Here is a 22623-nt window from a genome sequence, read left to right on the forward strand (position 1 = left end):
AACATGGAAATCATCACTGTAATTTGTACTTCTAGAATTAAACAAAAAGTATGCTTTGTTCTTTGATGTTTATGCAGCACAATAAGATTTGCCAACTCAAAGAAAAAAAATGTATTTCTTAGCTGCAAAAACAAAACAGGAGTTAAATCTGCTCACAGCCAAATGGCTGCTCTAGGACTGCAGTGGTCTGGATTGAAGGGCCCAGAGAATCACCTACAGAAATTCATTGAGAGGTTTGAGAAGGAGGAAATTAGTTTAGGGAAACAACCTTGTATTTGGTAAAACTAAATCATCTGGAGCTGATTTGAAATACCAAACCTCCCTGCTGGCAGATGGAACAGGAGTGGGGAGCACAGAGCTGCCACAGGAAATGGTGGGTTCAGGTCATACTTATGGATTGTTGCAATCATAATTTTCAGTCTTTCAGAGGCTTCAGGTGTAATTTCACTGTTTCAGTGGTTCAACAGGCAGGTAAGGAAGACTCAGGGACAGACTCTGTATCACCCATTCCTCAGTGGTTCTCTCTACTCTTTAAATGCTTATAAGCTAATTTCCACATCTAAATTTTAATTGGTCATATTAAATTACTTTTGAAACTGTCTTCTATGAAGACAGAAATATGCTATCACTTCTATGAAACTAAACCTGCTCTTAGCAACCCTGAATATCTTTATTTCCCAACTGTGCAGTTGCAGATTCACTCCATCCAAGATCCTCCTCCCAAAACACCACTCTGATTTCCACCTCCTTACTGCTCACAGAGTAATTGCTGGCACTGATTCTTTGCCTGCCTTATCTTGCAGACTTACCTACTCCTATGCAATCTGTAAGCATGGACATGAGTTAGACCCACATGGATTTATATGGATGCACGTAGGACAAAGCAGGAAAATATGGAGCTCTTTAGAAGAGACTGTGACCCACCTGTGCAGTCACACAGCCATGGATCCCTGGGGCACACACAGCAGGAAAGGCTCTGAGTGCTGCACAGCCAGCTCTGTAAAGTGCTGCAATCCTTTTGGTACACCACAAACACCACCCTGTCTCTCCAGGTATGGCTCCTTTTTATCTCTTTAAGCTGGGGCACATTTGTGAGGATTTATTTTCCCTGCCTGCATTGTTTCGTTTGAAAGTTACCCAGGGTAGCTTGAGACAGATGCCAAATCCAAAGTTGGTAAGTAAAATTGGAGCAAAAAGAAAAAAAAATGAAACCCAAAATAGCAAAAAACCCAAACCCTGAAAGAAAACATCTTCTTGGACAAATGAGCATAAATTATAAGAAAGAACAGAACTACTGGATAAATGAATGAATATGACTATTTGGTGGAGAAGTCAACACAGCTTTTGCCATGACCCTCAAAGCTACTGCTGCTCAAAGCTCCTTGCTAAGAGTTCTTTGAAGAAGCCAACAAGCACAGGGGTAAGGGAGTTTGAGCTGATGTAGTCTATTTGTATTTCCAAAAGATATCTGACAAGGTCCCTCATCAAAGCCTTTTAAAGAAGCTGTGCTGTCATGGGATGTGAGGGAATGTTCTGTCATAAGATAAAGGGGTGGTGGAAAGACAGGGGCCAGCAGCAGGGCAGCTTCCCCAGCTCAGGACATCACTGGGGGATCCCAGGTACCCAAACCAGCCCTGCCCAAAATGGAGCTTGCAAAGGGCACCAACGGTGAGCAATTACCTGACAAACCTCTTCTCAGGATACCAAATTTTCCCAGGTAAAACTATTTTTCCCAGGGAACTTGAAAGCCAGCTGTGGAGAGGTGCAGGAGGCTCTTGTGATACTGAAAGGCAAATCAATTCCTATACTGATACACATAGCACAATGCATATAGTAACAAGTGCTCAGGTTTGCATGCACAGAAATAGGTTGTGAAATGTTGATCACTGAGAAAGAGACCTCAGATTGTGAGAAGCTGGTTTGGTGAAAGTGGCAGCCCACTTCTCAGTCACATCCCAAAAGGAACTCAGTGAAAACAGACAGAGAATGTACCAAATGTTTTCAAAAGTACAGCTTCTACACAGAGAACTGTCACACAGCCTGACTGCCACCATCCTGCAGAAGAAGTGAAGGAAGGGATATGACAGAAGTCTGTAACATCATGACTAGCACAGAGAAAGAGCTAACAAAGGAAGCCAACAGCTGCTCCATCTCTATTCTGCTGCAGGAGAGAGGGACAGCAAAAACAAAAAGGCAAGCTTTAGAGTACTAAAAGGAGGTATTACTCCCCAGAATGCATAAATCTTCTGGGATAGTGACTATATATATGAGTTCAAATATCAGCTAGAGAAAATACTGGAAGAAAAAGTCACAACAATTTATAAAAACAAAGGAAATCATTAAGCCAGAAGTAAGCAGGAGAATATTCCAGGATGTGTTTGCCTTGCTTCTGGCTTTTCCTCTGGCACTGAGCTGGACTGTTGCTGGATTTCCAGCCTGCCCTCCTACAGCCTGTTCTGTAAGTTTTACTGTGTTTTACTGAGAACTTTTACACCAGAGAAGAACATAAAGTTTTCTGACAGCATTGGCAGTTGTAGGAGGAATGAATCTGACTCCAAGAGAGATGACAGCAAGATCTGACTCCTTTTTCACCCTTACCCCTCTCCCTCTGCTTTTGCTCAGGCTGCTGGTTTTTAGTCCCAGGGCTGGAATGGAGCATCAAGTTCACTCCTTGCTCACACCACTGAAATTAGTGGGCTTCTGTGTTTGGAACAGAAGGCTGAATTGGGTGGTCATTGCTTCTCTGAAAAATGATTTGGATAATTTATTATTTTTAGCAGTAGCACAATGTACAAAACCTACACAGCTCGGCTCCTTAACTTTTGGAATTGTGCTGTTCCGTAATGTTGAGATCAGAACATAAAATGAACACTTAGCAGCTTAATTCACCATAAAGAAAGAACTTTATTGTCATGAAATGTTCTTGTTGGAAATGTTGTTTCTTCTTCATTTCGCAAAAATAACAATATCCCAAGGGGAATGTAGAGTTGTGAGAATATAAGCTTCAGACTTAAATAAATAATCCAAACCAAAAATAGTTCTTTACACTGATAGCTCAGCTCCACAATGTAAAGGTGTTATTGTTAATACTAATTTTAAGGCCAAACCTGGATAATAATTCAGTGGCTCTTTAGAGTTCACATAAAACCAGATAATTGACATCCACAGGGTATCTGATTGGTCTTTATCCAGTTCTTTCATTTTTTTGGCTGTGCAGTAATGTCTGTTTTCCCTATCTGAAGGAAGTCTGATCAAGACAAAACAGAAATAGAGAACCTAAAAGACTGGATTCATACTTGTCTCAACTCTGGTTTGATGTTGACGACTTCCCAGCACATGAATTGGGCCAGTAGTTTTATCAGCATTATCCTAAGGTTCATCTTGGAATCAAGTCTCTCTTGTGTGAAGCCGCGGGCACCAACAGAATCAATAATACAGTGCAAACACTCAAAATCAGAGTATGATCTCAGTATGCTCATGTCTGGATCTCTCTGTTCAATTACAATGGAAAATATTTCAGTAATATTTTTCTAGAATGGACCTGAAAAAATGTACTCAGTGGTATTTAAAACTGTTTTATTTTTAATTTTTCCTTTTGAATTATCAAATGCCTGAAAAAGTCTGTGCTTTGCTAGTGGTTTTTATATCACAGCAGTGTGTTTTTGCTACTGACCAGCAAAAAAGTTATTCTCCATATTAAAGTATTTCTTTTCAACAGACAAAGGAAGATGTTGTCTGCTTCTATTATGAGCAAATTAAGAGTAATGGCAAATGCTAAGCTTCATATGCTTATAGAAATTCATTGTTCTCCTCTTATAACTGAGCCTTTTATTTTATAACAAACAAGGACAGTCATTGGTATTCCAGCACTGTGGTTGCCTACCTTCTTAACTTCCACAGCATTCTTCTTAATTTATGTGAAGCCTTCTGATAATCCTTGAAGGCCAAAATTAATTGCTGTCTGTTTTCCAAAACTCTTTTCGGGTCCAGATTCATAGCACTGTGATAAAGATTCCTTGCCCTTCTTCTTGACTGAAATATATCTATATTAGTCTGCAGGTTGACACTTAAGTAAATCATTTATATGCAAGGCTGAATATGCTAATTGTAGAATAATTTTGAGACTCTTTCTCCTCTGCAAGATAATTATTTCAGTGTGTTTAAAAATATTTTAAAACAGAATTTCATGTAGAATTCCTATCCACCCTCAAAATTGTGTTTTGAAATAGTGTATTTTGACAGGGGTTTTAGCACAAGATAAACAGAATTTAACACATTACATCCCAGAAAAACAGAATTCAAAAATACTTCTGTGGAGCAGTTTTTATCTTTTGGGTCATCCTGGTCTTTCTATGACACAAATGCAGTTTTTCAAAGCCAAGAAGGTGAGAATGTCATGTCCAAGCAGCACGAACCACCTCCCAGATGGATTTCCCCAGTTAAAAGGAATCCTCAAAGAACAAATCAGCTCAACAAGAGTGGTTTCTTCTAAAAGATATTTCTTTGCACTTTCCATTCCCTTTAATACAAATAATCCCATGGAAGTCACAAGTCTTTAGCAGAGAAATCTGTAGATGCTCTAACAGGCATGGGAGGATCTGTCAAGCAAAGATGAGTCTGAAGAGTAAGAGGTGCTATAAACAACACAAAATGGGCCTTATTTATACATTTTTGGGATAGCCAGAGCTTGCACAATGCAGGGGTTTATGGCATTGGAACAGGATTGAATCCTAAACCTATGGATTTAAGCCAGAGAAGAAAAAAAAAATGTTTTTAAGGCTAATTAAGAAATCCTTTGTTTCCCCAGATGTTCATCATTATAAGGGTGTTGAACAAAGCAACATTTCAGGCTATAAAAAATTAGAATTTATAAACCAAAAAATAATTCTGACTTCTGGCATTAGGCAGATGCTGCTGGTTAACAGTGGTACAGAACTTGTTATTACATGGCCATGGTCTTGGCTTCAGATGTCATCAGTGTTAACAGATGTGCACTATATAGATCTTAAATCTCAAGTTATCTTCACTGCATTGCAACAAAACCAGAGAAAGATGTCCCATTCCCAATAAAGCTTCACAAAGCTCTCATTTCCTGTGAGACAGATTTCATTGTTCTCTTCTGCAGCAGCTTAAATTTTTCTGGTTTTCAGCAAGTGAAATGCTTAGTCATCTGTCATGACCACATTTCATTTTAATGCATTTTTCCATGAGTTTTTTTCCAAATGGCCATGCTGGTCATATTTGTTGTCCTTCAACAGATTAAAATTAGTTTATGATCAGGAGAAAATATGCTCCCAAGGAAATTTTAGGATGCAAAGTTAATGAAGTGTCCCAAAAGCCTCCAAGTGTCCTGTAGAGTATCCATCAAGCAAACCCCAAAGGTTTTGTGCTGTTTTACTTCCAAAATGATAAACAACTCCCTTGCCTTACACCATTCTGCCTTGGAGTTCTAAAACTTGTGCTGATTACGGGCGCATTTTTCATCAGCTTCACATTGTCTTTCCAAAGTTCTTCAATAATTTTTTTTCCTCCTGTGCTAAAAGCAATATGAATATTCATCTTGGTACCCAGAGCAAGGCTGAATATCTTTGAAGCAGCAGTCATTTACGACTGGCAGTGACAGGTATTACAACATTAAAATGGAAACACGATCGGTTTGATCTTTGCCAACTTTGTTCTTTCCTTTGTAAGAGTCAGTGTGGACGTGCACCACTCCATTGTACTCAACATTATCTGCTCTTGCTGCTTCCACAGTACAAAATGTCTGTCCTGTCAGTACAGGAACAATAACTTGATTATGTTCATTGTCACTCATTTAATTAACATCAAGTCTTGTTCTAATCTTGAAATTTTCTCTGTGTGCTATTTTCCTTTATATCAAGTCTTGTTACAAGTAGCAGCCACTTTCAGCAAACACAGTTTTCTTTATTTTCTGTTCTTTTTCCTCCTGTCTTTGCACTGCAGTAGCACAGAGGAAAACTGATCTGTGACTTGGTTCCAAAATACTCTCATGTTACAAACAATGACCATGTATGGAGAGCTGAAATCTGTCCCTACATCTAGTGGATTTCTTTGAGAGGCACAGCACCAGACTTTCATTTTTTTAAATATTTCCTAAGAATGTACAAGGTTGAAATTTCCAGAACCAATCAGTTTGGCTTAACTGCATCCCCATCAAAGATCCCCATCAAATCCAACAGTGAGTATATTAGATGTAAACCCAGAATAGACTCTGAAAACATTATTCACTGATGTTATAAAGGAGTGAATTTCCTCAATATTCAAAATTATATCCAATTTAATCCTTCTCAAGATGAGAAAATTATGACCTATCCATGTTGCACAGAAAAAACCCTCAAGCCTAACCACCACAGCCAAGTCTCCCAGCTAACTGAGGAAAACTAGAAAGGGAATCCCTACTTTTCAATTTATATTAAATCTTACAATTCTTTTTTTAAGAATGCATATGGCATATGTTACACAGCTTCATTTAAAGAACTCTAAAAGGGAAATGTCATACAGAGCTATGTGAAAATTCATGTCAAAACACTACCCAGTATATTTGCTCAAACACCATGACTTAGAAAAAAGTCAGTTAAAAAAAGGAAATATCCATTTGGAGTATTCCTTTTAACCTTTTCTGGGTTCTGAATGCAGTAAATTTTTTTTCAAACAAGCAAAGAAATTTGCTTAGCAAGTTCACAAACCTTACAGAGTACTTCAAACTTATCTCCACTACAAGAAATTAAGCACAGTGAGCACTGGAACAAGTTCTTTTTTTCCTTTTCCTATAGTTAGCCAAGACATGTTTAGAATTAATGCTGCCTTAACTCAAGCTGACTTTGGTTTTCCCTGACTTTGAAAAGATGAAGATCATCAAAACTCTGAGGAATCTAATACAAATTATTTTGCTACCATTGTAAGGATTTCATATGCAGGATCAAAAAAAAAAAAAACCAAAAACCAAAAAACACAAAACCCCCAAAAAAACCCCAAACCAAAAACCATAAATAAAAATCAAGGAAGCCAGTATCTAAAGTACTTGATTTTTCAAGGTTCTTAAAAAAATTAATGAAGAAAAGTCAGTGCAATAAAAGGAAGATCAAATGGAAAAATGATTAATTTCCAGAGACATTAATATTCAGCGTGTATTTATAGAAAAGAAGATAAACCCAAAGTACATTTATAATAGAACAATGTCTCAGACTCCCTTTGTTCAACACTGGGAAAAGAGCAGGCAACAAGAGGGGCCAGAAGAAAAGAGACATTAGTTTGACACATTTCAATAGCAAAGATCTAAACTGTAGCACTGCTTTAAGATTCAAGGAGAAAGCTCTGGATGTTGTCCTCCACATCAACTGCCCATTACCCTGCAAAATCTAAATATAGGCCCCATGTGACAAATAGATTTGACTCTAAAGAGAGTCAGGAGAAAATATCTATCAATCAATAAGTTTTAAATGTGGTGCTTATACAGGTTCCAAAGCAATGAATATACACAGGACAGTGAGGCTGTCCTGGAAAAATGCACTTTTTTTTTTTTTTAGAAAAAGTGTAGCATAAATTTTCTTCTGATATTTCATGTCATTCTACTTATTGATTGCATACCAACTCTCATGAGCAAGCACAAAATTTTAATCAACTTCTGGACTCAATCCCGCCACCACAGACTTCAATGGAAATTGGATCAATCCCATTATCTACCATATGACTCCACAGGGCTTCCACAGGGAGAACCTCATTTCTAGCTCCAGCCCGCAGGGCCCCCAAGGCTACATTTAAAGCAGTGAGCAATGTGAATACCAACTAGCCTAAAATAGCATTAAATGTGTTTAAATAGGCCAAGATAATTTGGACAGCTACAAAAGAATAATCCGCACTGAAAGCCCACCAATATTTCCCACACATTTCTCACAGAAAATAAGATATAAAGCCCAGACGCGTTAAAAATATATCACATGGCCTCCTCCCGGCCAGAAGCATGTCAATGGCTGAAAAAATTTCTTGCTGATTTACTCAGGAAGAAATTCAGCCTCTCTTTGTCCCAGGAGTACAGGCAGCACAAGCTGGAGAATGCCTTGTTCGGGGAGGAGAGGTTCTACCTGGCTTGTTCCATCGTGGTGCCATGACTGGCATTGCTAATCAGAGCAGGGAACCTGCTGCAGCGCATACAGAGCTTGGTTAGATCCTCAGCTGGAGCAAACTAGCCAAACATCCCCTCCGGCCCAGCTTTCCGGAGGATTTTGGAACATGGGAAGCCATGGTGTTGAGATGGGCTCAACATAACAAAAACAGGGCAGGCTCAGAGCTAAAAGGTGCTGATCTGACATCAGCTGGGCTGGGCTGGGGGGACACTTGCTGGAACCTTCTCTCCACAGCCCCAAAGGCCTCTGGCAACAACTCCACTGGTGGCAGTGGATAAAAGGGGGGCCCCAGCACGTGGTCTCCCAAATTCCCAAATACTCGGAGAGCAATGTGGTGCTTGGGAAAAGGTTTGGAGCTGCATGCAGGAGAATGCAGTGTTTAGTACCCAGTCTGTTTGGTAACTACAGGAAGATACAAATGAAACCCCTTTCTCTAAAGAAATCCTCCAAAACCCAGCAGATATCTGGTCAGTAAACAGCAAGCTGAGACACAAAGTACCTTGACTGATCATTACATGACAGTGGAAAAAACCATTGTGAACAAACCCAAAATCCAGTGTTCTGGGTGGTTTTCTAAGCACTTAGTGACAGTACCACAAGAATAATTTACAAGCCTAAGATCCACTGCCAGGTTTAGACCCTTCTGGAAATTAAGTGCTGTTGACAATTTTATTTCTTATTCCAGTTTTCTGAACGATTAAGTATGTAAAAGGACTGGAAATTTCAACTTCTGGGACTGTATGAACACCCAGAAGTGAAATGTAGTCCATAGGAGGATTTTGGAGCAGGTTTCCTCTGCTGTCCTTGAGAGAAAAAGGGAACAGCTGTTTTGGCAGCTCCCAGTTCCCTGGCAGCCAGACATTCCCCACAGAGCCTCTGCTCAACACCTGGGACATCCAGAACTGCTGCCACCTCAACACAGGGAAAATGTCCCCACCTTGGTGACACCAGGCAGGCCTTAGGAGCTGGACAGAGAAATCCTGCTGGGCCCAGGTACAGCATCCCAAACCCTGCATGATGGGAAAGGGGCCATGCACAGCAGCTACTGCTCATTACTCCAGATAATGGCTAGAATTAACTGAAACATTTTTGTAATACTCTTCAGGAACCTCATTCAATTTACCAATCCCTAGAAATTAATGGTATGAACTTGCATTAAATCAGTCTGTCATTAGCTTGGCTTTCTTTATGGCAACTCATTAGGAGGCACTTCCTGCCAGCCAGAAGCCTAGGGAATATCTGCAGACACAAGTTAAAAAGCACCATGGTACCTTAGCTCCCTGCAGAGCTCAGCTGCATCCACAGCACATGACAGTCCCCAGGGATGCACACAGGGTGACAGACTGAGGACACCATGGCTGCAGACACAGCAATAACCAGGGTTTGCCCCATTTGGATTAATTCCCTTGGGGCTTTGGAATGGGATAATGTGGCCTTGTGCTCACTGGTCTTGCAGCTCTGAGTTGTCACAGGGACAAGGGAACAACCTGAAACAGGCATCATCCACTAGGGGTGTTGTCCCTCAAAATGCAGGTCAGTGGGATGAGAACCCCACTATTTCTCAATATTGTAGAGGGGGGACACAGATCTAAGTAAAGCCCTGTATCTGCTGGCAGCCCCAGTGACCTCAGCAGGGATCCAGCCTGCAATGGTGGTTAAGCCACTCAGAGCATTTGGGGACTGGAGTCCAAGGCCTTTGTTATTTGCAAGGAAAACTGCTCCAGAGGAACAGTCCAGCTCCTGGGGAGAGCTCTGCATGGCTTTGTGAACATCAGGCAAGACAAGAGCATGGACAGCAACTGAGCTTCACCAGGCTTATGTCCCATAGCTATGTGTGTGTATATCTGTGTACACCTACATAAACAATATTATTGCTCCAAAGAGGTATTTGCATGACATTCTAGAAAAAGGGAAGAAAGAGTTAAAAAAAAAAAGGAACTAATTTGTAAGATCCATATTGCAGGAGGTGTGGGTTCTTCCTCTGCCTTCCATAAGGAGCACACAAAGGGAGTTGAACCAATCCACCAGCCCTCAGTAACCAGCTTACAACACAATTCAAATTGTTCCGATTTCCTTTTGAGGCTTGTAATTTTATTATTTATTATACACAGTGAAACTTCACTTACCCTAATGTCTTATCTTAAAAAACCACATTTGTTTGAAATGAGGTCATGTCCCTTGACATATATTAAGTGATGTGGAAAGCCCCCATTTATCCTAATGCCCATTTATCCATTTTAATACCATTTGAATAAAGAAACTTTCCCAATATGTCAGGCTTTTCTTTTTTTTTTAACAAAACTCAAAGTTAATTAAACCAAACTCTACAATATTTATGACTTTTTTGGTAGCTCGATGTGGTTTAGAAAGGTGATGTTAATATTGACATTAATTAACGTCAATCTTAATGTACTATTACATTAATAGGCTGGCATATCATTCAGCCTAAGGCAATGTTCTGTGCTGCTCAAGCTATTTATAACAAAGTATTTTAAACAGCTTTGCCCCCCACTAAAAAAAAAAATCAATTTATACTAAATGTTGTTGCAGAATCAGATTCATCACCGTGGGGATTAAGAAAAAACGAAAGACCAATTTAATGACAGGATTTAGTTCATTATTTATCTTCTAGCATGTAAATTATAGATTGCCATGAATTTTTCATCCTTTTGGTGCCCACTACCTAATTCATGTGAAAAACATAAGTCTGTGTTACAAAGAGTGAGCTCCCCAGCTCTGTGCACGAGGAACATCTCCTCTGCCTTGTGACAGACGATAATCTGTCAAAATGAAAAATTAATGGAGGCTCCCTTAATTCATCATCTTCTGCCTCTCTTCTATTAATGGATTTTTTCTCCCCCCCTCTATAACTCTGCTTGCACTGAATAGAGCTGGTGGGTGGGGGGGAGAAGATAAACAGGTCAGCTGACTGCTTCAGCTTCTGCACGGCACTGTAATTCAGCTGATGGATGGATGACGTGGTATTTATTGAATGCATTGAGGAATCCTGTGGTTTCCAGCACAGTCTGGGAGCATGCTGAGATAAAGCTCATACCAAATGTCTCACCACTCTCAGCTTGGTCACAAAGACAATTACTTTGTACAAATGATCATAAAGGAGTGGCGTGAACTAAGTGTGCAGTACTGCGCACAGCTCAGGGCATCCATGGAGCAGTCAATAGAAAGAATAATTAGGATTCAGTTTGATTATAAAATGCATGTGAAAACAAATCAATCCCTCTCCCAAATTGCCTTTGATGAAATAGTTTATGTTGTTGAACACTCCACTTCTCCCAGAGTCTTAGAGCACAAAAAGCATTTGTCCAGTGCAAAGATATGCCATTCAAAATATTCTTTCTAATTTCCCTAATCACTGAAATCTAAAATCAGAAAGCTGTACCAAAGGTTTTCTGCTTTTCACAACCCATCTGCTTCTGCATGTCTGATGCTTTGCTATGGTTGTGACAGGATAAAGCCCAGGAAAAGCATGCTTCATCACAGCCAGGGCTCTCTGACAGTCCCATGACATGATTGCTAAGGACAGAGGAGCTTTATGGAAATGGATCAGCCTACAAGTGAAATGAATATTTGCTAGGAAGAGCAGAGGGAATTATAATAACAGAAAAGCATTTCCTTTTATAAAGCACATGCAGTGCATACCCATACATGCTTTGATAGAATTATTTTATGCTATGGAAATCCCTACTCAAACATCCATTTTGAACACTACTGTAGCATTCTGAGTAACTCCAGAGCCGTTTCACAGAAAATAAAAAACCCCTGTAGCCTGTGTCAAGCTGAGTGGTACTTTCAGAATTAATTTCTGAACTAGTAACCTGCAAAGCCCAGAATTAACAACCTCTCACATATTCATTTTAACCTGCAGCCAAACAGGACCATTTACATTGAGAACTCTCTGCTCCTCACAGAGCAGTATAAATATTGCAAACAAATCCATTTATCACAATTGGTGGAATATGATCACAGCACTGCAGCCATAGTCCCCCCAGTGCTGATGGAGAGACGCTCACAGAATGCAGGAGCAAGCCTTCACCCACATTTTGCACCTTGCTCAAACCAAAACTGCTTCATTAAGGTAGAGTCAGCTTGAAACTAAAGAGGCTTGGCCCGGCATGACAGAGGCCAACCTGACAATCCCCATTTCTGAATCATGCTTACTACAGCTACAGCTCCATGTCTTAGGCACTGAATATGATGAAATAATATCTTCTTTCCCTGTGATTGGAAAAAAAATTGGTACTTCAGCAGTTTTTCAAAATAATTCAATTCATTTGTAAGATGTCTTGGTTGGATATGTTAACTTTTGGAGACCTTTCTCACCTCCCAAAATAAAATCATAAAAACCTCACAAATATTGAAGGAATTCTAATCTTTCTTAATGGAAAAAAAAGACTAATTTATCAATACGAAACAGCTTTGCAAATTAATTGACTCTGCATATTCAAAAATGGTTGCAAAGCAAGACGTCCTCACAGGAGGGGCAGAACAATGGATCTGGTACAAGAAATCTTCAGGATCAAAACTCATCAAGACCTGAAAGATGCTCTGGTAGCCTCCATAGGCTCCACAGGTGACCATCCACTTAATGTGTCACATTACAGAAACCACCATTAAAAAAACCAAACAAACAATCATTGTTCCACTTTCTTTTCAAGTCTCAAAAAACATCCATCCAACAGCTTTGAAGCCTGTAATATTACAACTTGCTAAAGAGAGCTCTCTCTCACCAAGCGCAAGGAGATGAAATTTTTATTGCTGCTCTCCATGCTGTACTTGGCCTGGAAACCAAACACCTTTCTCCAAAAAAAGCTTACCTGATATTCACCTAAGCTGATTATTATTTCTTAATAAAGCACTGCTGCACAGGTGAGATTGCACCCATGCAGCCCAGCAATTTGCCTTTAAAATCTTGATGATGGAGGATAATGCAAAGGGGAACAAGGGAATCATATTCCTACCTGCCATGGGTCATAAAAGGAGCCCCCAACAACTTCTCTCGTGATCAAGTATTAAATCCTTCAGATACCTAAAAATTATTATGCTGATATGGCTGTTAAGGTCAAGGTTTAAAGTATAATGTGGATCTTAGAAGAAATTCCAGTGACTGATGTAACACATCAGACACTTACCTTGAAAAAGGTATTATTCAGCTGCCTCCACAAGAAGATTAAAAGTGGGGGAAAAGAAGTTGAAGAACTGGTTAAATGACGAGTGGTTGCTCTCAGTGGTCAATGTAGCAATGAAATTACTGTAAAAAATAGCTGCTGATATTGAAACTTGCCTGCAACATCTTCTGATCTCTCTAATACATGTCCTCCAGGCAGCAGTTCTCTCCTCACCTCAGTAACCTTGTTACACCAGCTGGTTTCAAATATTAGCAATTTTCAAAATCATGTCTGAAAGATGTTTTCTGTAAACTCTGCATGTGAAGTTTCTGAAACTTTCTGACAATGAATCAGGCTCTGTTTTCATTTGCTTAGAGCTCAAGTTACTTGCACACAAATTGTTGCTTTCTGTTTTCTGAAATTGTATCTCATTATTTTTAATGGTCGCAGAGAGCTTGTGACCACCGAACTTTTAAACAGCATTAAGATAATGACAACAGAGAAAAGTGGGCAGAATTTTGAAGAAGACACAAAAGTTATAGGGATGTGGGATAAACCATGCTTTGCTGAAGTCTTAGTTCACTACAGGTAACAGCCTGGGGTTTTTTCCACAGCCTGGGTTTAATAACTTATGTCAATTTAAATCAAAGCTCCACTGCTTTATCAATAGCCCACCTTCTACTTAAACAATATTATATATGTTATTTAAACACCTCCATCATCCAGCCCATTACAGAACACCAACGTTGTACAGATGATTTGCCCTAATTCTAGAGTTCCATTTCAGAACATTACCACTTCCACTGTGGGACAGAAAAGAATAGACAAGGGAAAGGCATAGAATCTTCACAGCTGGTGCTGCTCTGGTGTGACCCTGGGCTCAGAATGGCAGTAGGAAAACCTGTTTCCCCTCCTCAGCAGCCTCCTCTGTCACATTCATGCCCACAGAAGCTGGGGGCACAACAGAAACATCTGCTCCTTGCTGCTTTGTTTACTCCTAGACACAACCAACTGAAACAAAAACTAGAACCAAAAAAAAAAAAAAAAGGGAACAAGTCTTCACATGAATGGAAAAATTCAGTTTCAGTTACACAAATTTAAGTGAATGAGGCACTGAAAATAAGTCCCTAGACAATGCGCTTCTCAGCAGAAAGTTCACCTTTTCCAGGTACTGGATGGAGTTTAGAAGAATGAACTTGAAATTAAGTGGGAAAGGCTGGGGAAAAGCAAGAGCTTTGGTATCCATAGGAAACCTGCCTCAAGGCTGCGTCAGTTTAAGTTTTTGCTGCTCTAACACCATAGCATTACCAGACACAATGTTCCACATTACTATTTAGGGTTCTTTACACCACTTTTGCTACACAGTGACATAAATGCAGCCCTTAAAGCCCCTTGAGGTCTGTTCCATCCAGGCTTTGTTCATACCTGCCTGTGCCCTCACTGGAATCAATCCTGATTTCCAGCTGTGTCAGTGGGACCAGGATCAGGCCCTCTCCAGAATCAGGATACAAACATGTTGTGGCCACAAAATGTGTTTATGACTGAGATTAGCTTCATTAAAACACAAACTCATAGAAATAAAAATATGAGGCACCTGATTTTAGAATAAATTACCTTCATAAAATTATGGTCTTTTCTTTGCACTGCAATATTCACAGGAAATTAATGAGGTTGTCAGATTAATTCTATGAAGATTTATGTGCTGATTAGGTGACATGTCTTAAAACAAAATAAAATAATAAAGAACCTCTTCCATTAAAAAATCAGCACATTTAATTTGAATCCAATCTTTTATCAGATTACTTCTGTTTAGTGGCAAATAGTTCCTTTGTTTAAAAACCCTTCACAAAGACAAAGCCTCAGGAAAACATTTTGTAAAAGTATTCTGAAAGTCAAAGTCATTTTGACAGAAATCAAACCAGAAATAATTTTTCCCTGAAGGAATCCTGCTTTATTTTAATGATGTCTGGATTGTTTCCATTTAAATAGAGTAATGGGAATTTTGTTAAAAATTTGATTCAAACTGTCCGTTTTAACAATGATCTTTCTTGTAAGCTTAGCCAGTAATTTGTCATATACATTTTGTTCAAGAGGAGAAAACAAATATTAAAGGAAAACAATTTGACTAAAAACATCTTCCCTTCATTAAGGAGCTTTATGTTCTAATGTCTGAAAGTGAAAGTCTGCTTTAATGGCTGCTGGGAGCTGGGGATCTCTCTGTCAGACACTTACCAAGGCTTGCTTTCTGGGTAATAGAGGCTATTTATGGGGCTTTTCATGACCTTTCTTCTTGGTACTACCAACAGAGGAATACTGCAGGCATCTCTTTTGCATCCACATATCTGCTTGCTCACGGATTATTGTCTCGATTGTTTTCTTCATTTTGAAGAAAAATGTTGCATGTAATTAAAACAAGATAACAGCACAGGGCTGTGTGGTCTATCACACATCTCCCCAGTCCCTGCAGTCATTACACACACTAAGGTACATTACACTGTGGAGACAGATAGATTGGAACTAAACTCCTGGCTTTATCGCCCCGTGCAGCTCGCAGCCTGGCCCACATTCTGGAAGGTACTTCTCCAGCGAGAAAAGTGCTCCCTGGCTTTTCAAGGAAAGGAGAGCCCCACCCTGTAATTGTTTACCCAAATCTCAGAGTCTTCCCAAGTTAAATTGAAAGCCTATTCACTTTGAGCAATCCATTTAATTTTGCTTTGTGAAAATCAGACTTACTCCAATTCAGAAGTGAGATCCAGAAATCCCCTCCACGTAAACACTTGATCCTGAGAACTCCTTGTCATAGCTTTAAACAGAGCTACTCTGGGTGCAACAGAAGAATAACAAAAAAGAACCTGCTCATTTTGGGGATTTCTAACCCAACAGCAGTAAACCTCTACAGAGCCCCACCTATCAGCTGTATAGACACACGCTCTAGTGCCAGCTTCAGACTCCCAAGGAGTTAAATTCCTACATCTCACACCAGCACCAGTCAGATCAACCTTTAACAGCATTCTCAGCGTGATTTCCTTTTACAAAAAGGATTTGTACAATGATGTACAGTGATTTACAAAGTTTGGTTCTAGTTTTCAAGTTTAAGAAGAAAATGGATATAATGTGTTCCACTCCAAACCCACTGGTAGCACACTTTAAGTAGAAAAACTTCACATTGCTATTCTGTCACAATTGCTGTTAATTAATAGTCTTTTGTCTAATGATAATTAATTTGGACCCAAGTACTGAATGTCTGAACTGGCCCCCAATGGCCAAGTGCTAGAAATGAGCCAGGGGTTCACCAAGTGTCAGCACCAAGCACTTGGATTTGGAAAAGGTGTTTTTATATAATAGCACAACCAAAGTTTGGACAAACAAGCTCCCAAAGCAGCCCCAGTGAGTACAACCTCCACTAAAGCAAAACCTGATTATCTAAGCTATCAGAGTTGAGCAGCACTGGGGGTAATTGCCACTATGTCCTACTGCCCAGGTTTCCCCTATGGTTCCAATTTGAGACAAAAGTTGAGAGCTATATGAGGCTCAGAAAAATAAATAATTCAGAAGCTTATTAAGGTTATGCAGTTCAGCATGCAAAACTTTAGAGGAACCAGGTAGCTTGTTCCATTTCAACCTGAGAGAGGCTGTTTGTACGTACATCTGTGATGAGAAAATAGTCTTGAATTGCAAGAAATAACTGATCACAGAATTCTACCAAGCGAGAAGCACTCCTCAAGCTGGAGTCTCAGAGACCTGGGTACATAGCACAGACTTCTACCTCTGGCTGTGATGTCTGGCAACAATAAGCAGACTGTTATCATCACAAGGGATCAAGTGCTCCAAGTAGGGAGGGTTTCACTGTCTCCCTGTGCTCTGGTTCAGTGCTTAGCACCATAATTGTCTCTGCATTTGCTTCCTCCAGCTGCCAGGCTAAGTCCTGCGCAGTCCCTGCAGTCTGGTGATGCAGCAGGCTCAACACAGACACTTTCTGGACTGAATCCAGAAAGCTTTTATTTTATTTTCAACATTAGAATAACCAGATGAGCACAGTTAGCCTTAACACCATGGCAAGTGCTTGTCTGCATATCCCTGCTCTGTCCTCTCCAGAGCCCTCTGCAAGTCAGTGCCAAGAGACTTCATCCCAGCTCAAGATGCTGCTGCCATTTGCTTGCAGAGTGTTGGTCAGGTGTGTCACAGGTGTAACAGCTAAATATTGCTTGGGCATTTCTAAAGTAACTTTAAATTTTGTTTTTCCTCTCTATATAAATAAAATACCAACTGCTGATTTATACGGTATGACACTCCTGGCTCCCAGTTTAAGACCCAGAGCAAACCCTGGCAATCAGCTGAGCTCTGGGCCACCTGGAAGCCTGGCAATAGCACATCTCAGCCCCCTGGGCAGAGCTGGATAAACCACAGCGCTCACTGCCACCACAGGAGCAGTAGGCTGGAGTAAAGCAGAAAGAGTTCTGGCCCTGTGGATATCTGTGAGGCAGACAGAGAGCAGGTGGGGATGATTGCAGTCTCCTTGAGCTGCCCTTGCAAATTAAACAGATGTTGGATGGTCATGGACCTGCACAGTCCCCCAGAGGCCAAGAGCAGGAGCCCTCTGGGCTCTGGGACTGTCCCAAAGCTCAGCTACACACTACAATGCTCTTTGGACACTTGTCTTGGATTGTCAAGGAGCTGAAGAAGACCGATCTCTGATGTTAGAGCAAATCTCTCTGTCAATTTGTAAACAAAGAGAAGACAAACCTTTCTAATTAAATAATTTAAATATTTTGTTTATCATGAGGAAAAGCTAATCTCCTCCCTTCCTCAGATTTCTGTACTTTTGGATGCAGATGAACTATTTTTCCTGAAAGTTCTCTAAAATATTTAGCCTGAAGCAAATATTTGCATAAAAACTTTTAGTTTGAATAATTAAAACCTGGCAAGTGAAAATGCCAAATGCTGGACTACCTTAAGAGTAAGCAGTGTTACCAACTCCATCTGCAACAGACACTTGCATAACATTTTATGAACCCCTTTAGGGCAGGAAAAATTGCACTTTCTCTGCTGACATAATAATAATTTTGTATATGAAAGTGCTACAAATCTTCTAAGTTGGAGATGTCACTGGTAAAAAGCAAACAAGGACCAGAAAAGATCATAGCTCTACTTCCCAAACATCATGATATAGCTGCTGCACAAAATCTGTGTGTAAAATGCCTCTGAGAAAAGCAGAAGAGCAGCCTGGTTTTCAGATAGCAATCTGCAAAATAGAGAAACCCTTTTTTGCTTTTATTAAAAAAAAACCAAACAAACAATTTTGAATGAAAAGTCTTTAAGTTAAAGACTTTTATTTTAATTTGAGCACTGATTTTATTAAATGTGGATGTGACTGGATTTCTAAGCGAACAATTAAATGTTGTATGTATGAGATGGATCAGAATGGTACATATACAGACAGCACTTAATACATCAGTGAATGCTACCAGAATGTTACCATAGATTACCTAAGTTTATTAATTAAAGAACTCTGAACCACTGACTAATCATTTCTTAGGCTCTACAGGAATAAATAACTTATGGGCAATGTATAAAGGTATTCTTTCTATCATCTGCAACAAAACATTTGATGGATGAAATGAGTAAAAAAAAAAAAACCCTCCACAAAACAACCAAACAAAAAAGAAGCTGTACAGGAAGACAGGATAAAGGACAGGGTTTATAGCCCAGGCCTCTCCCCAGAATTACAGGCTCTCTTTAAAGATGGCTTAGATAAATATCTTTCATGAAAAGCTTAAATGTCTTGCTGATCCTGCCTTAGGATAAGGGAGGATTAGCCAACCCCCTTGAGGTTGCCTTTCATCAGAACTGTCTATAATGCTGTGTTTGTAAAATGTTAGGGATTATCTTGGCAATAAGACTGTCTCCTGTTAGAACAAGACCTTAAAGAGACAAATTAATGACTCTGACTAATTGGATAATACAGTGAAGGATGGGTCACGTGCTGCATCCAGGTCGAGCCCTGGTCCTGTTTGGGCTGAGCAAGCTGGCACAGCCCTGCACTACAGCTGGCTCTTGGCTGCACAGATTGAGAAGTTGTGGCCAGCACTGGTGCTGGGGAAGCTGATCCTCCAAAGGTCATTTCCTAACATGATAAATGCTGCAGTGAGGCTGGCCCTGCCCGCTGCGCCGAGCCCTGTTCAGAGATAAGCACGGCGAATTCCTGCACGTGTGGGACGGAAATATCAGCTGGCTGTTTGATGTGCTGTGGCAGTGTGGGAGGTGACCTTTCCCCTGGCTTGCTCTTCTCATCATCTGCTCACTGATACAGCAGCAGCCGCGTGCAGACTGAGAAGGAAGCAGCTCTCGCAGCTGCTGCAGGAGCCAGCTGTGCTGGAGGGTGCCCCCTCACTGACCACTGACCACAGGGCTGCCAGAGCAGCCACCGCAGGAGCTCTGCTTTGCTGTCATTCCCTAGGACAGAAGTGTGTTCTAAGCAGACCTGACCTGTTCTCAGTGACAGCAGCAGCCCAGGGTATTCCCCACCTCTCACAGGACAGGGCAGTGCCCTCTCAGGCTGCCTGGCACCAAGGGTGCAATTAGCACCCAAATGACTGCAGGGCACTCTCATGCTGCTCTCATCCTGCCGAAGTCCCAGTGCAAAACTCCCTGTTCTCCTTCAAGTCCCAGCCCAACCAGCCTAAGCAGAGCCTGGCCTTGAGCATCCTTGAACAACTGAATATATTTCTCAGTTATTCACAGACAACACCATGGCTCTTAACTCATCACCTCAAGGTCCTTTCCAGAGCCAGGCAGGCTTTTTTTTGCAAAGATATCCGTTAACATTTGACAGACTGAGCCTTATAGCAAATGTTCTGCAAGGACCTCAGCAGGTGATCCAAAGTTCCTCCCTCCCACTGCAGGCTCTGCTGGCCTTACAAACACTTAAATGAGGACCCCAAATCTTTGCTTCTGTGCCATTATTTCTCCTGTTTTCAATAAACCAGGGCCTCAGTGGGGTTTTTTATTTCTTCCAGGCACTTGATTGCATTTAGCCTTTTACCGCTTTAGTGAACTAATTTTCATTCAACTTAAAAATGAATTCCAAATGTAGGGTCCATAATTAAAAAGAAACAGTTAATCCTTTGTGACAATCTGAGTCCAAAATTATGCTTCTAAATTATTTGGACAATCATTTAGGGGGAAAAAAGAAATCTCTTTCCCAAGGCTGATTACATCAATGCTCTAAAGAAACATTTCTTCCTTAGGTCTGATTTCCCTGGTGGTTGTGATATAAACCCTGAACTTCTTAAATGTCACTTAATTTATATGATTTTTCTGTTTACCCTTTTAAAATGACAAGTTGTTCTCTAGTATTTATGTCTGTTTGAAAATTAGATATCATGGGCAATCCAGTGCTGCAGCTGCATTTCTGTTAGCTTAAGCTTAGTAAGCACTTACCATAAAAAGAGAAAATAAAAATATGCCTACTCTTACTTTTTCAGTCTTTCCCTTTTTTTGCTGCATCGTCCACCAATTTTAAACAAACTACTTGACTAACTTTTTACAGTTTGATTCCTAACAGGGTAAGAAATTCAAACTGGTTACTACTTTGCCTTTGGTGAGCGATTGAAGGAGTTAAGGGCCTGCTTTTAACTCTCCATTACTGCCAAGGGTTAATTAATTTCACTCCAGCACGTGGTCCCCACTGAACTCTCCTCCTGTGGCATCACCTTGCGGCGGGCAGTGGCTTGCAAACATTATAATCTTTCCAGAAGACCTTTTGACAGTAATGAAATTAAATTGACCTGTGTTGCATCTGGTCTCTGAATTAAGATGGCAAGATTTGTAGACATCAATTTGGGTTGGAGAAGCATAGCCCAACTCCCCAGATCACGCTGAATTTAAAACAATCTCTTTTTCCCATAATAATTTCACAGTCTTTTCAAAAGGCCATCCCTCTTTAACACAAGAAAGGCAAAACAAGTTAATCATACTAAACAGGCACATATGAATTACCTCTGTGTTTATAACCTGTGCTTGCAGTTATTTTATATCAGAGAAAAAAAAGTGAGTTAACTTTGAAATTACCCTGTATGGCAAAATAGTTTTGGAGAATTCTAGAGAATGCCCACATTGTGTTTGAGTCTGGGAAGATACAACAACTAGGAAGAGAATTCATTAAAATAAAATGTAAAAACATCTTTTCATTCTTACCTAGGGAGACAAGTCTTGCATTGCTGCGCTGTCTGTATGCCTCTAATAACTTCTGAGACTAAAAAAGTTCCTTTTCTAAGTTTATAGCATGAGGCAGATCTCTGGGATGTACATTCCCAAAGATTTGGTAAAGAAGGGACAAAACCCAGTATCAGAAAGATCATGCATGTGGTTCTTTCTCTGGTCAGTGATCACTACTATTGAATCTCAGACTAAAAGAAAATAGGTTCTTCCCCTTTCCTCCATGCAATTTATGTCTCAAACTAACAGAAATTCCCACCAGTGTCAACCACTTAATTCTACCTGATTACCTGCTATATTAATATGATGATTTGCTCATTTGAACCCATTGATCTGTTGATTCAGTTTTAATTGCAACCTTGATTTGATCACTGTGTTGCTCCACTCTTAATTACCTCAGAGATACTACCTAAGATTGGCTCAGTTATATGCTGTTTTAATTTCATAGCTCCTTGCTTATTCTAAGTTTTCAATCCAGAAGTGGGACACCAGGCTGCAACACAGCTCATGAGGACAAAGAAAAACTATTTGCAAGGCACTGGTGATACTTCCAAATGAGCAGCCAAGTCATTCTCCTAACTCTAGAAACTATTGGAAGCCCCTTCTAGTTCATTTTTAAATAGGGAACGTAAAAGATCTGTCTGAACCTCCCCTCCTTGGGAATGTATTTGAAAATTAGATTTCCACTTTGGGATTCAAAGGTAATCCAAATTTCAGGCAAAGATTCTGAGTTCCATGAGCAGTAATCCCAAGATTATTATTCCCTAAGAAATAATGCATAAATAAAAAATTAACTTGATATAATTTTTTAGTCATACTGAATTCTTACAGAATCCTCCCTTGAGACAAAATTAAAATTTCTGCTGAAACACAGATAAAAAGGAAATGAAGTTTGATAGAGGACACCTGTTGAATAAAAACCTTAAGGTCACTTTTTTTTTTTTTTTTCCAAGTGTAGATGCATATGAAGAGCCAAACCCCCCAAAGGGCCTTACAGGAGTCATAATTAACTTTCATTGTCTCAAAGCCCAGGGCAGAAAGAAATTGAAGCAAGGGTAAGGAAAGAAAGGTCAGAGATAAAGTGTTGCATGAAATGTCACATGCTATGCAGGAATGGCATGCTGACACATTTGCCA

Source organism: Camarhynchus parvulus, chromosome 14, assembly GCF_901933205.1.
Source record: "Camarhynchus parvulus chromosome 14, STF_HiC, whole genome shotgun sequence".
Classification (NCBI taxonomy): domain Eukaryota; kingdom Metazoa; phylum Chordata; class Aves; order Passeriformes; family Thraupidae; genus Camarhynchus; species Camarhynchus parvulus.